The 14,933-nt window shown below is 30.0% G+C and overlaps 1 protein-coding gene and 1 long non-coding RNA gene across 2 annotated transcripts in view; both read right to left on the bottom strand.

Moving 5' to 3' along the window:
- Nucleotides 1–14,933, bottom strand: part of LOC115876841 (phosphatidylinositol 3-kinase regulatory subunit gamma) — a 68,733-nt gene that overhangs the window by 43,132 nt on the left and 10,668 nt on the right. The window lies entirely within an intron of this gene.
- Nucleotides 6,854–12,581, bottom strand: LOC115876857. The gene is made up of 2 exons (XR_004049212.1): nt 12,453–12,581; nt 6,854–7,118 (listed from the first exon to the last, which is right to left on the bottom strand). It is a non-coding gene; the product is annotated as an uncharacterized LOC115876857 (long non-coding RNA).

Here is a 14,933-nt window from a genome sequence, read left to right on the forward strand (position 1 = left end):
GATGGAGGAGAAGTTTTAACCATCATCAAAATTTGATCAAAAACAAGGGTTCAAAAAATCAATTTTCTAATAAAACCAAAGCCATTTAAGCCCGAATATTGTTATATTATCTCAAAGTACATAGAATTTTCTACAATCACTGAAATTTTCAAAATTTTATGACCGGGTTTACTACATTTCTAAAAGCCTCAAGAACGGATAAAAAAATAGGCAAAAATTTGCAATCTTTCCACTTTTTTCCTTCCTAGATTTAGTACAAGTCACTAATCTTGATAAAATTGCTGTTATTTACTAATTAAGAGACACAGAACAATAAAATCTAGACCATTTTGGCCTTACCCAACTCACAAACAACTTACCTCGCTCACAAACATGAGTTGGAAAGGTTATTTTCTCACAAAATCTTTTAAGTCTCTCAATGCTTACATAAAATTTAGGATAAATGGTGAAATTTTCAAAACTTTACGCCCATGGCTACTAGTTAGACCTGATTCAGTAAATTGTAGAATCAATTATTTTGTTATATTATGTTATTTCTTTCTCCTAATAAAAAATTACAATTTTATTTTGTAATAAATAGGTATGCCTCGAAAAAAATACAATCCAATAATAAAAGACCTTTTTGAGGATAATGACATACAAGAAATACCCTTGGGTGATTTCCAAAATAATATATCTTATTTAATACACAACATATCAGAAAACACAATAAAAACGTTTTTTTTCCTAGTTAATCTTCATTTTCATTTTCCATTTTTTTCAACGTCTCCCAAAAATATATTTTTTTCGTTCTACTTCCAGTATTAGATATTTTTTAGTATCTGTCACGCATGGAATATAAAAAAAAAACAATTTCCATAAAAAGAATATAAAATTTTGATCTACTCCACCTATATTTGGGGGTATTAGATCAAATTCGGAGATAAAATTCTCCATGGCAAGCTGCGTTTCCTTGGTCCGGTATTAAAAAAAAGAATAATAAAGCCAATGCGTCCGTTTTTCATTTCGAAATCAGTTTTGCCTTGTAAATGAGTCTAAAAACTGGAGTTAGACAAAACAACTGGTAAAACGAAAACTAATAAAAGAGCAAATTTCTGCTCTGTGAAATATTCTCTCTCGGGTATTGAATGTCATGTCGCAATAAACGGCGAAGAGAGGAATAAAAAAAAATTTTTTTTGATTTATTACCTTAATATACTTGTTAGGCAATGCCGTGCGTATAATAAGGATACCATAGAAAAAAAATATATTTAGGGTCTCGAAGTAACTAAACCTTTCAACTTCCCTATATGCTTATAAAATGATCGCCCAGTCGTTGATTTTGACGAAACTAAAGTGCATAACTAATAAAAAGATGTAAAACAAGAAAATACAGACCGTTTGGTCTTAAGGAGTATGGGACTAGATGTAAGCGTCATTTAATCACCAAAAATCCTTCAAAACCAATGGTTCGAAAAATCTATTTAATTACAAAAACAAAGAACTTAAGCCTCTGAATGCTTATATGTTCCAAATCTACATAAAATTTCCTACAAACACTGTAATTTTCAAAATTTTATGGCCGGGTTTACTCTATTTCTAAGAGCCTCTAAATTGGGTAAAAAATAGCCAAAATTTTTTCAACTTTTCTGGGTACTCATGAAAATTGGCAATTTTGGTCATAGTCACCGATTTTGATAAAACTACTGTTATTTACTAACTAGAAGGCGTAGAATTCAAAAATATGGGCCATTGTGGCTTTTGGTTTACGGTCTTTGATGTAGGCAAAGTACTAACCATCAAAATTCGCTCAAAAACAAAGGTTCAAAAAATCAATTTTCTAATAAAACCAAAGCCTTTAAGACCCAATATTATTATATTTTCTAAAAGTATATAAAATTTCCTACAAATACTGTAATCTTCAAAATTTTATGACCGGGTTGACTATTTTTCTAAGAGCCACAAAAACGGGTAAAAAATAGCCAAAAATGGTTAATTATTCGACTTTTCTCCATACATATCGTATACGAAGGTGATGCCCCAGGTCTTGTAAAATTGTTTCTATTGCTTTTCTTCAGGGAATTTTTATTCTAATATGTTTATCTGATGCCTCTGATGGTAATTATCAAGAAACACATGTTGATTTTTTGCTAAAAGTGGTTTTATCTCGGCGATTTTTGTCATGTCACCGATTCTGTTAAAAGTTCTGTTATTTTCTAGTAAAAAGGCATAGAATAAGAAAATATAGGCCATTGTAGTATTACCAGAAGAGTAATAGATGTAGGGGACGTTTTAACAATCATCAAAAATAGCTCAAAAACAAGGCTTAACAAATTCGATTGTATAAAAAAACCAAAGCATTTAAGCCCTAATATATTTATATCTTCTAAAAGTACATAAAATGTCCTACAAACACTGTAATTTTCAAAATTTTATGAAGGGATTTACTAGTTTTATCGAGGGTTTTGAAAATGCCATACCAAAAAAAATCAAAAATAATAATAATAATTTGCCCTTTCCAAAACATTAATTTATTTCCTTATTTTTCCTGTTAACCTGTAAATAATTTTGACGTCCCCTATACCCTTGGAGGAAATTAAGGGTTCTTCTTGGGCTGCTTTTGATGGCATTGTTTTTCGTGCGTCGCAGCGTTGATTTTAAAGAAATTTCGACGATAGCGAATATTAAATACGTTTAGCATAATCATGTTGACTTTTAATCAACGCAATAACATATCGAAAAGGCTGATGCTAATGGAAAATGATTTTTTCCTCGTATCGATTTTCCCGAAATAAAAATCCATTCTCATAAATAATTATGTGCCCATATTTAATTTGGCCAATCAAATATTAATGTGTTTTGAAGGGGACTTTGATAGACAATATGAAAATTTCGTTAAATCCTATTCATAAATTAATTTCGAAGAAAAATGCATGATGGAACAGAATTTTGGCAAAATACCATGTCAGAAGACGGATTGACAGTTTTTTTTTCTGCCTATTTTTTATTCTAATTATCTCTAGACTACATTTCGGAAAACCGCTGTTATAGGAGGATGCTAAATAATAAAAACTGACAAATTTTCTTCGCAAGAAAACCATTAAAATGTCGGATATAATACGAAATATAATCCGAAGAATGCCTGTATTTACTCTTATTACAAATGAATCGCGTTTTCAAGAAAATATGAAAATAAAAATCCGAAGATGTTTCCTGGGGCTGTGAATGATTAAAAAGGTAGACTTCTAAATATTAATTTTCATATTAAAAAAGTCCTTTTATTAAATTTCTCTACGGGTTGGATACCGGATATTTTTATTTTCAATTCCCCACCTCCCCCCTAAAAAAACTTTTGATTAATATCAAAGAGAATTATTTTTGTTTTTGTTTTTCTTTACATATAAATGAGTACATTTGTATCGAAGAGAACGCCTCAAAACAAGAGTTTAAAAAATGTATTTTCTTACAAAACCAAAGCATGTAAGCCTTTCCATGCTTGCATATCACAAATCTAAATAAAATTTCCTACAAACACTGAAATTTTTATAAGATTATGCCTGTGTCTCTAAAAGGCCTGAAAAAGTGTATAAAAAGCCCAAAATTTTTTGTTATTAACTAATCAAAATAAGAAGAACAAGAAAATATATCTAGACTATTTTAGTTTAGCCTTACGAGCATATGTATGTAGACCAAATTTTAACAATAATCAAAAATTGTTCAGAAAACAAGAGTTCGTAAAATCTATTTTGCCACAAAACCAAATCTGGTAAGCCTTTCAATGATTGCATATGAGGAATCTACATAAAATTTCCTATAAATGCTAAAATTACCATAATTTTATGGCTATGTTTGCTATGTTACTGAACCCTTTAAAAATGTGGAAAAAATAGCCAAAAATTATCAGTTTTTCGACTTTTTTCCGTACAAATTGGCAAATGAAAATTGGCAATTTTCGTCATGTCACCGATTTTGTTAAAACTGCTTTTATTTACTAATTAAAAGGCGCAGAATCAGAAAATATAAACCACTGTAGCCTTACAACAGTAATGGATGTAGGAGACGATTTAACCATCATCAAAAATAGTTCAAAACAAGGGTCCAAAAAATTAATTTTCTCACAAAACCAAAAGATCTAAGCTTACAAAGGTGTGTATATTCTGAATCTACATAAAACTTGCTACAAATGCTGAAATTTTCATAATTTTCTGACTATGATTACTATCTTTCTAAGACCTTTGAAGAAGTGTAAAAATAGCCAAAAACTGTAATTTTTTTGACTTTTTTCCCAAGTCCTGAAAATTGGCCATTTTCGTTATGTCACCGATTTTATTAATTAAAACTACTGTTATTTACTAATTAAAAACTGTAGAATAAGAAAATATAGGCCACTGCAGCCTTACGACAACAGTAATGGATGTAGAAGACAATTTAACCATCATCAAAAATAGTTCAAAACAAAGGTCCAAAAAATTAATTTTCTCACAAAACCAAGATATCTAAACCTTTAAAGGTGTATATTTTCTGAATCAACATAAAATTTCGTACGAATTCTGAAATTTTGTGCCCTTCTCTACTATTCTTCAAAGAGCTGAGAGTATGTAAAAAAGCGAGCTAAAATTTGGCGATTTTAGGGAAATTCTGTCACGAACTACAGCGTTTTTTTAATATAAAAGACCTACAAGGTTGTTCTAGATCTAATAATAATCATTGTTGTTATGATATCAGACCTAAAGTTCTGTTAAAAAATGTATTGCTGACTCATACAGTCAATAATTTGCGAAAAAAATCTTTTTTTCTTGTTCAAACAATAGAACATCCAACGATGGACACCTTTTTCTATTCCAGCCGCGAAAAATTATTTTCGCTGCTTGAAAAGTACGGTTGTAGCCTTGATAGTGATAAAACCGGCGTTGCCCGATCTTTTAAACTTCAGACAGAGCGATATACAGGGCGATACTCTAACTTGAAATCAATTCAGTATACCAGAGATCATTTTTTTTCGAAAATATGCTCGAACACGTCGATAAATATTTTAAATTAGTCATAATTAAGAGTTTTTCGAGAAATTTTCTTATGGCTATTCATAAAAGGTACAACATACAATTCCAAAAGTATAAAATCAAGTAGTGCCGTAAAACACTGGAAAAACAGACAAGGGCACAGGCAAGGCCTTCTTAAACCACGAAAGAACTGCTAATGCTCAGATGAAAGAAAGTGGACAAGACATATACTCATAATATGTCACTTCGTGGCTCTGGATCAAGAGATAATTTCTATATGGGAAAGGAAGGCTAGAACTGGAACAACTATGCTCCTATCCTATCAAGGACCTGCACAAGTTGGTGTAGGACAGTGTTGCCAGAATTGAAATATTTCCTTTAATATGAAGACTTTTACGGTCAAATGTCGTGAATTGAAGGGCTGAAGGATTTTTATCCAAAAAGAAAGCAATATGAAGGTTTCTGGCAGTTTGGACAATAAAAATTGTTAAAATATGTAGTAGGAGTATTTATTGTTTTTTCTACATAATTTTTTTACTTTAACGGTTGTCGTGATCCTGGATTGGACCACCGTCGTCACCAATCTTGTAGTCGCTGCCACCAAATGTTGTAGTTCTCTATTTGACTCGTATCACCACTTGTTGGGAATGTTATTCTTTATTTTTTTTATAATTAAATTCTTACTAAGTTGTTATTACTTTTTATTTTTAAACTTTTAATACAAAATATAAATTTAGCAGTATTACGTCTATGAAAAATTTTATGAATGTCCCCGGTCCTTCTGTGACCGTGCTTTTATGAGAATGCCCTCTCCGAAAATCCACGGGCGTACCTACTATTTCTTAATAATATTTTCAGGTAGGTTTGCAAAGGGACAAACATGACCATTTCTTAAGTAAATAGAAACCAGACATCGCGTCTGAAAGTAAACGAATTACAAAGGAAAACTAAAATGATGCAACTATTTATGACTATTTCTTCCAAATTTCATCTTAAGGTAATGGTTCTGTTTATTTGCATCACCCATCTTTCTGAGAAGAATAATAATAATGTTGATGGTATTTTTCGTACCTTAAATTCTTTAGGCATAGCCGTAGAATAAGGGTAAAAATAATATTTTATACAATTTGTCGAATATACATATACATATAACCATATTAAATGTATGTTCACAACACCTCTCCATTAATGAGAGATTTCATGAGGTGAAAGTGATATGAAATCTCAAAACAAATGTTTATATAATTAATTAGTATAACTCAGATGGAAATGAATAAAAGTATATATATAAAAGTATTATACAAGTCTTAACTACTAATTATAACTAACTTACATTCTAACTTAACTAACATTTTTTTTTTATAACTATTGCAGATTTAAAAATGTATCAAATGCGGAAATTATTTTTCTTTTAATGGTCGCCTTGATGGTACATACCCAATGGGTCTGCGCGAGGGCGCCTGTAAATTAACATTCTCTTCTTCCGGAGTTTTCATAGTTACCTACATTTTCAGAGTTTTGGCTAATATTACGATTATAATGAGCAACATATCTATCACTATTTCTAGAAGATGGTTCCACAGACTGATTAACTCTAATGCATAAGTTTGGAATAATTCCGCAACAGGCTGTCTTGTTAGTACATTTTGTATACAATTTATAAATAATAAAAATAATAGCAAGAAGAGCTAAGATATAGGCAATTACAGATGCTGGAAATGTATAATTGTTTACAAGTTTCTTTTTAGAATTTCATCACCTAACTTTTCAATATCTTCTAGCTTATGGCTCGCTACATTAAGTTCGGGGATGTGCTTTGTTAATTTCCTATAATGTTCGTTGAAAATATTTCACTAATGTTTATTTTTTCTTCCTTTATCCTTTCGCAACAATTATCACTAATGTCGAATGGTGGAATAAAATCACTTGAAATATTGGACTGGACTGTATTTCCATGAGGGATTAGCATTGATGATGCGCTATAAGCTTTACATTGTTTACCTATAGTGACACTACCGCAATTTTTAGTATTACATCTACGTGATTTTTTTTTTATTATTACATGATATCGTAAGAGTTTCTGGATGAGGAACTGCAAATAACCAAGTGTTACTGGTAATTATTATAAATAAATTAACCCTAAAACAAAATATATATACTAATAATAAGCTAATTAAAATTTATTAATTCTAGTTTTTATAATCTATATATACTGATTATGTTTAGTTTTAATAATAAAAATATTTTAATCTATTTGCATGAATAGTTTGTTTATTTTTTCCTTTTTGAATTGTATAATTTACATCTGATATTTTTTTATAATGGTATATGGACCAATCCATAAGGCGGAAAGTTTTTTACTTCTGCCACGTCGAACTGATTCGTCGTAAAGTAACACTTTGTCACCAATTTCGAATATTCTGGTATAACTGTTTTTATCGTAATTATTTTTTGATATGTTTTTACATTTTAATAAGTTTTCTTTAGCTAATTGATTAGAATGTTGCATTTTTTGTTTAAGATTGTTTATGAAATCATCATAAGTATAATTGACTTTAGGTGGTTGTTTAACTGATGTTGGTAATGTAGGAATATGTCCGAATAAAAGTTCAAATGGAGAAAATTGTGTAGCAGTGTGAGGTGTAGTATTATATGTAAATGTTGCATAGGGAATCCAATTATCCCAGTCTGTTTGAGATGTCTTAATGAAGTGTCTTAAATATTCTTCTAGAACTTTATGAGAGCGTTCTAGTGCTCCGTTTGACTCTGGGTGATAACTTGTTGTTTGGATCTTTTTTATCTTTAAAAACTTGCAAGTACTTTTAAAAATATCACTTAAAAAATTTGACCCCTGATCTGTGACTAGCATGTCAGGTATTCCGTAAATGCATATAATATTCGTTACAAAATGATGCGCTACAGTTACAGCTTCTTGATTTCTCATAGGTATATTAATTATATATTTTGTTAAATCATCCTGAAAGGTTAATATGTATTTGTGACCATTTTCGGTTTCTGGTAGTGGTCCAACTATATCTAAAAAACATTTTTCGAACGGTTTTGATGCCGTGGTCGTAATTACCATAGGCATTTTTGTTTTTCGAGACTGTTTATTTTTTTGACAAAGTTCACATTTTTTTATAAACTCTTTTATGTCTTTTTTCATACCTTTCCATGTATATAATTGAGATAATTTTTTATATGTGCGGGATGACCCTTGATGACCTCCTAATGGACAATTGTGATTTTCATTTAATAATACAACTTTTTCAGCATCTGAGGGGTTGATAAGACTGTTGTTAAATATTGTAATTTCTGAATAGAGGTCTTTAAAAATATATCTTATCATAGGAAGAACGATTTCCCATTTGACTAATGAGTTGTAATGATATTTTATAAATGATAGTTCGGTTTTTTCGTTGGATATAATATTTCGTAAAGTTAGTAAGCAAGACCAAATATTTTCATAATTAATATCACTGAATGTATTTTCGTTGTCTGTTAATAGAAATATATTACAATTATTTTGTTGATACTGAAAAACTGACGGCATGTCTAAAGGATTTGTGTTATCGTAATGTTCTAAAAATGTATTAATTTGTTTATTTTTTTCTAGAATTTTAAAGTCGTTTTTGTTGAATAATTTTGGCAAAAATAAAACTATAGGTATAAGTTGTGGTGTTTCAAACAGATTTGTGTTTTTTTCTTTGACTTTGGAATTAATAATTATATGGCTTTCGAGATGTGTTTTAAAATTATCATAATTGGTAATAATAGAATTGACATTTGTTGTGCTAACTATTCTACTCAATGCATCAGCATTTGTATTAATCTTTCCAGCTTTATAAATTATTTCATAGTCATATTCTTCAAGTTTTATTCTAAAACGCGTCAAACGAGAACCAGGGTCTTTGATATTAAATATATAGAGTAGGGGTTTGTGATCTGTAACAATTTTAAATCTTGTGCCAAAAATATATGGACGGAAATGTTTTACTGCCCAGACGATTGCAGTTAGCTCTTTTTCTGAAGTTGAATAATTTTGTTCTGCTTTATTTAGAGTTCTACTAGCAAACGCTATTGGACGATCATGATTAACCTTACCCTGCGATAAAATTGCTCCTACTGCGAAATTACTCGCATCTGTTGTTATAATAAATTCTTTGGTAAAATCTGGGTATTGGAGAACAGGTGGAAAAGTTATACTATCTTTAAGAATTTGGAAAGAATTTTCGCATTTTATACCCCAATTAAAAACAGAATCTTTTTTTAATAATTCGGTTAAAGGTTTAGCAATTTTAGCGAAATTTTTGATAAATTTCCTATAATATCCTACAAGCCCTAAAAAAGATTTTATATCTTTAGGATTTTTAGGTTGCGGAAAGTTTGTTACACATTGAATTTTTGATGGATCTGGTTTAATGCCGTTTTCTGTAATAATGTGACCTAAGTATAAACATTCTTTTCGTAAAAACTGACACTTCGAAGGTTGAAGTTTTAAATTATGTTGTCTAAATCTTTGAAAAACTTCAATTAATCTATCGTTATGTTCATTTAAGTTGTTTGCATAAATTACTATATCATCTAAATAAATAAAGCATTTCATACCATTAAGACCGCTTAAAACTGTGTTCATGAGTCTTTGAAATGTGGCGGGAGCTCCTTTTAAACCGAAAGGCATTCTGTTATAAACGTAATGTCCTGTATTAGTGCTAAAAGCGGTTTTATTTTTATCTTTTTCGTCCATTTCTACCTGATGAAATCCACTAGTAAGATCTAAGGTAGTAAAATAATGAGATTTTCCTAACTGGTCTAAAATTTCTGCTATATTAGGTAGAGGATATGCGTTTCCAATGGTAATTTCATTTAACTTTCGAAAATCAACGCATACTCTAAATTTAGGTGATAATGGGTCGCTTTTCTTAGGAACAACTAGTAAAGGACTATTCCAAGGACTGTCCGAAGCGGAAATTACCCCGTCTTTTAACATTTGCTCAGTTTGTTCATTAATTATTTCTTTATGTTTGAAAGGCAATCTATAAGGTTTTACGTTAATAGGACCTTTATTACTTTCTGTCGGTATAGTGTGTTTTATTGTGTTGGTGCTTGTTAGTTTATCGCCTTCTAAGTAAAAAATATCGTTAAAATCTCTACAAATATCTAATACTGAATTAGTTTCTTCTTCATTTAATTGGTCTAGATTAATTTCTTTTCTTATTTTAGCAAAACGATCGATAATGTCATAATTATATGTTTCTATAAATTCGTACTCATTAAAAGAAATAGGTTCGACATTCACTCTAGGTGTATGGATAGTTTGAGCTTCATTAGAAATATTTAATATGCTAACTAAACATTTATAGTTCTGGACTTTTGTTAGGCTTGACCCTAGATATAAATGTTCGGATAATTGTTTTGAAACTACTATGCCTTCGGACGAAGATAAATTAGCTAGAGCAGGTACAATAATTTGACATCTCGCGGGAATTATTGTAGTTGCTTCTGACGGCAAAATTTTAAAAAAATTGTCTTCAAAATTAATGACTCCGTCTTCGTAATTTATTTTGGCTTTATACTTTTGCAAAAAATCGCGTCCTAATAGTCCATCACTTTTAATCGGTATACTATCTGGCACAATGTGAAAAGGATGAGTTATTGCTTTGTTATTGTTTAATTTAATTGGGATGTTACAAACACCTTTAGTAAATACAGGTTCTTTACTTATACCTTTTAATTCTATAATGCAAGTTTTATTTAATTTTAGATTATTTTGTAATAAGATACATTCTTTCAATAAAGATATATCTGCCCCTGTATCTAATAAAAGATGTAATTCTTTATCTTTTATATCTAAAGAAGGGATTTTAATTATCTCTAATTGTTGGTAACTATCGGAAAATAATACTGATTTATGCGGTATGTCAATTAAGTTTTGCTCAATTTTAATTTTATTTTTATGCTCAGGTAGTGTGTAATTCATAGAACAGCTATTATCTAATTTTAAGAAGCGCTTAATCGGCTGCTCGCGACCAAGGCTTCGCTCTCGTTTCCCGAAAAATTTTGAGATGTGCTCGGTTCTGAAAAATAATTATCTGCTGAATTGATTAACGACTGAGAATTTATAGTTTGAATTTGTTGTGGTGATCTATTATTTGAACTATTAAAATTGGTAGTACTGGATTCATTATTGTAATTAGAAAAATTTTGAGATTGTTGAGGTATCGAAACATTTTGCTGCCGTTGAGGAACTTGTGAGTTATTAAAATTTCTTGGATTCTGAGAATATCTATTATTGTAATTTGAACGAGGATTATTACTGTTATAATTGTTACCATAATTACGATTATAATTACGCACGTCGTTGTTCTGATTAAAATTTTGATTGTTGTAGTTTCGATTAGTGAAACGTCCTTGATTATATTGTACTGTATTTACGTCTTGTCTATTTGAAAAATTATTATTGCTATTAAAATTTTGCGGTGGGCGTGTCTGATTATTGCTAGGTACATTTCTATTATATGAGTTACTATTTTGTTCGTATTGCCTAAGCTGTCTACACTGTGATGTTAAATGATTATTTTTAAAACAAAATAAACAGGAATTATTAGAAGAATGATTATTTAATTGTCTATTTCCACGCTCTACAAAACCTATATTTTTAAAATGCGAGTTTTTAAACCTGTCATTATTCTCAAGTTCCATTTCAATTGCTAATGATAAAGCTTTATCTAAATATGTAGTATTTTCGGCAATAATACGCATTTGAATTTTTTCATCGTTGAGTCCTTTTCTAAAAGTATTGACTAAAATGGAGTTTAAATTTTCTATTAAAACAGTAGCTTCGTTATTTGCATAATTTAAGTGACACGTTTCTTTATATTTATTAAAGAGAATTTGTAATCTATCGCCATATTCTTTTACAGTTTCCCTAAAATGTTGCTTTATATTCATTATTTGTGTTAGAAAATGCGATGGTGGTGTTTTATCAGTAAAGTGCTCTAATAAGAAATCTTTTAGTTCTTCCCAATTTTGAAACTGTTTATATTGTGTTACCTCTTGTGCCTTCCCTTTTTAATTTAGTACCAAAAATTAAATCTACTAGTAATTCTTTTTGATCCACTTTGACAATTTTTAATATTGAATCACAATTTTTTAAGAAAAATTGGAGTGAATTTGCGTCACCCTGACCATCAAATGAATTTATTAAATTCAGAACATCAGTTGCGTCTTTACCTCCTGCCATTATTATATTTTATTAATGATTTATTACTTTAGTTTAAGAATTATTATTTATTTTTTATAGATGTATTTTTAGTTTGAAGAGAGAAAAAAAATATTTACGAATTTTAAGCAATATTTTTTTTTTTTTTTTTATTTGCAGCCAAATTATTATTGTCTTAACTTAAATCTAACTAACTAAAATCAGAAGAAAAACAGTAGCGTCACAATACAGTAAACAAATGAAAGACTTACCCCGTCATCATCTGGTGAAAACAAAAGCTTCCCTGGAGACTTGCTGCTGCGTCTGGCGCTCCTTCAGTGTCCCCAATGTCTACGTCTCGTGTCGGGCTTCTTGCTGCTTCTTGGTGCACCTTCAAGAACTGCCGTTGCCTCTATCTTCTTCCAAAACTGGTAGGTTTTCTGCTGCGTCTGGCGCACCTTCAGGAAACCTTGGTAGTTTTTACCGCTGCCACCAATGTCGTGATCCTGGATTGGACCACCGTCGTCACCAATCTTGTAGTCGCTGCCACCAAATGTTGTAGTTCTCTATTTGACTCGTATCACCACTTGTTGGGAATGTTATTCTTTATTTTTTATAATTAAATTCTTACTAAGTTGTTATTACTTTTTATTTTTAAACTTTTAATACAAAATATAAATTTAGCAGTATTACGTCTATGAAAAATTTTATGAATGTCCCCGGTCCCTTCTGTGACCGTGCTTTTATGAGAATGCCCTCTCCGAAAATCCACGGGCGTACCTACTATTTCTTAATAATATTTTCAGGTAGGTTTGCAAAGGGACAAACATGACCATTTCTTAAGTAAATAGAAACCAGACATCGCGTCTGAAAGTAAACGAATTACAAAGGAAAACTAAAAATGATGCAACTATTTATGACTATTTCTTCCAAATTTCATCTTAAGGTAATGGTTCTGTTTATTTGCATCACCCATCTTTCTGAGAAGAATAATAATGTTGATGGTATTTTTCGTACCTTAAATTCTTTAGGCATAGCCGTAGAATAAGGGTAAAAATAATATTTTATACAATTTGTCGAATATACATATACATATAACCATATTAAATGTATGTTCACAACACGGTGTTTAATTAAGGATGTCTCAATTTATAGCAATGTTGCTGTCAAAAAGTCCGCAATTCGAAACATTTTAACATTTAATAAAAAATTAATAGATACATTTTGGTTGAAGAAATACGCTGGAAAATGTCTGGCAAATCTTGGTCTAGCATTTGCGCATCACTATTTAACAAAAAGATAACGATTGGGTAAATGACAAGGAATAAAATTTTGAAATCTGGCATGCATGTGTACTTGATATACCCATTAAAACTAGTCTATTTAAAAAATGCCGATACCTTCGATTCAGTGAATTTGTTCCAAGTTAGAGATAGCCGTCCTGTATATATAATGGCCAGATTCAAGGTGACCTAAGAGATCGACCAAAAAAACATGCCGGCAACAGGGCAGGCTGGGTTTGGCAACGTCTTCGACGATTCCATTTGAAACAAGATTAATACTACTCAGTAATACACCGATTTAAATTTTTTAACATTTAGTTTGTCCACGGTACTCATTCTAGCTAGCCTAAATTATTCAGCAAAACACTGTTGATCTCCGCTCCATTCGCAACATGTGCGATGCGGTTTTTTACACGTAAATAATGAATTAAGATTATCTGTAGCTAAACAAATTACGGAAAAAACTATTTTTTTTAATATAACACGAAATTCTCTCACAGAACTAAATCTGGCAAATCGGACGTCAAACCTATTTAAAAAAAGTATTCAAAACACAGTTTAAAGGTACAAAATTAATACCAACTTGTAAAGACTAAAGAACATAGTACATTTAATGTACTAAATATACTGCAAGCTGATACTATTTCTCAATATAATTTATAATAGTATCATTTCTAGCTTCAACTTTAAAGTAAAATCTATTTAGAGATTCAATTTGAAGCAAGATTAATGCTCAGCAAACGGATTTGAATTTTAACATTAGTTGTCGTTCATTCCACTACATTTAACTCGGTCTATAACGGATTATTTATCTATTTCGCTATGAAAACGATAGATGTTTTTATCATTCATTTTTACTCCCTCTCGAACATCAGATAAAATACAGTACAAAATGGATTCGAAAAAAAAATATTACTGGACTTTAACAAATTTGAATCTTCGATTTTTTCCATTCCACCACATTTAACGTTATAAATCACAAAAGACACTACAAAATATAACAAATATCTAGCTATTTTTAATTAGTTCAGGGCTAGAAAGTTTATAAAAATTCAAAGTATTCATTTAAAAAAATATTAGTGGAGTAAAACAAAGTGGAATGTTCAATTTTTTCCATTCCATCACATATTTAACGTTATAAATCAAAAAAGACACTACAAATTATAATAAATTTCTAGCTATTTTTAATTAATTCAGTGCTAGAAAGTTTATAAAAATTCAGTCTTCATTTAAAAAAAAAATATTAGTGAAGTAAAACAAACTGGATGCTTAATTTTTTCCATTCCACCACATTTAACGTTATAAATCACAAAATACACTATAAAATATAAAAATATCTAGCTATTTTTAATTAGGCCAGTGCTAGAAATTTTATAAAAATTCAAAGTACCTATTCATTTAAAAAAAAATATTATACAAACTGGCATGTTCAATTTTTTCCATTCCACCATCATTTACCGTTATAAGTCA

The sequence above is a fragment of the Sitophilus oryzae genome, unplaced genomic scaffold, assembly GCF_002938485.1.
Source record: "Sitophilus oryzae breed Bouriz unplaced genomic scaffold, Soryzae_2.0 scaffold_1440_pilon_pilon, whole genome shotgun sequence".
Lineage (NCBI taxonomy): Eukaryota > Metazoa > Arthropoda > Insecta > Coleoptera > Curculionidae > Sitophilus > Sitophilus oryzae.